Consider the following 232-nt stretch of genomic DNA (forward strand, 5'->3'; position numbering starts at 1 on the left):
TAGAGAATTGTAGACGATATATAAAAACAATGGTTATTAATGTAAAATATGAAAAAATATTATATTATGACTTAGTATGGCATAAAAGATTATAAATTAGTTATACATGTTTAAAGAAAATAAAATGACTTTTAAACTTCTATGAAAAATTTAACATATAAAAAAAGGTGATGAATTAGTCATCAAATTGTAAATAATTTCATAATTTTATTAATAATAAATTATTTATAGT

The sequence above is a fragment of the Brassica oleracea genome, chromosome C3, assembly GCF_000695525.1.
Source record: "Brassica oleracea var. oleracea cultivar TO1000 chromosome C3, BOL, whole genome shotgun sequence".
NCBI classification, from domain to species: Eukaryota; Viridiplantae; Streptophyta; class Magnoliopsida; order Brassicales; family Brassicaceae; genus Brassica; species Brassica oleracea.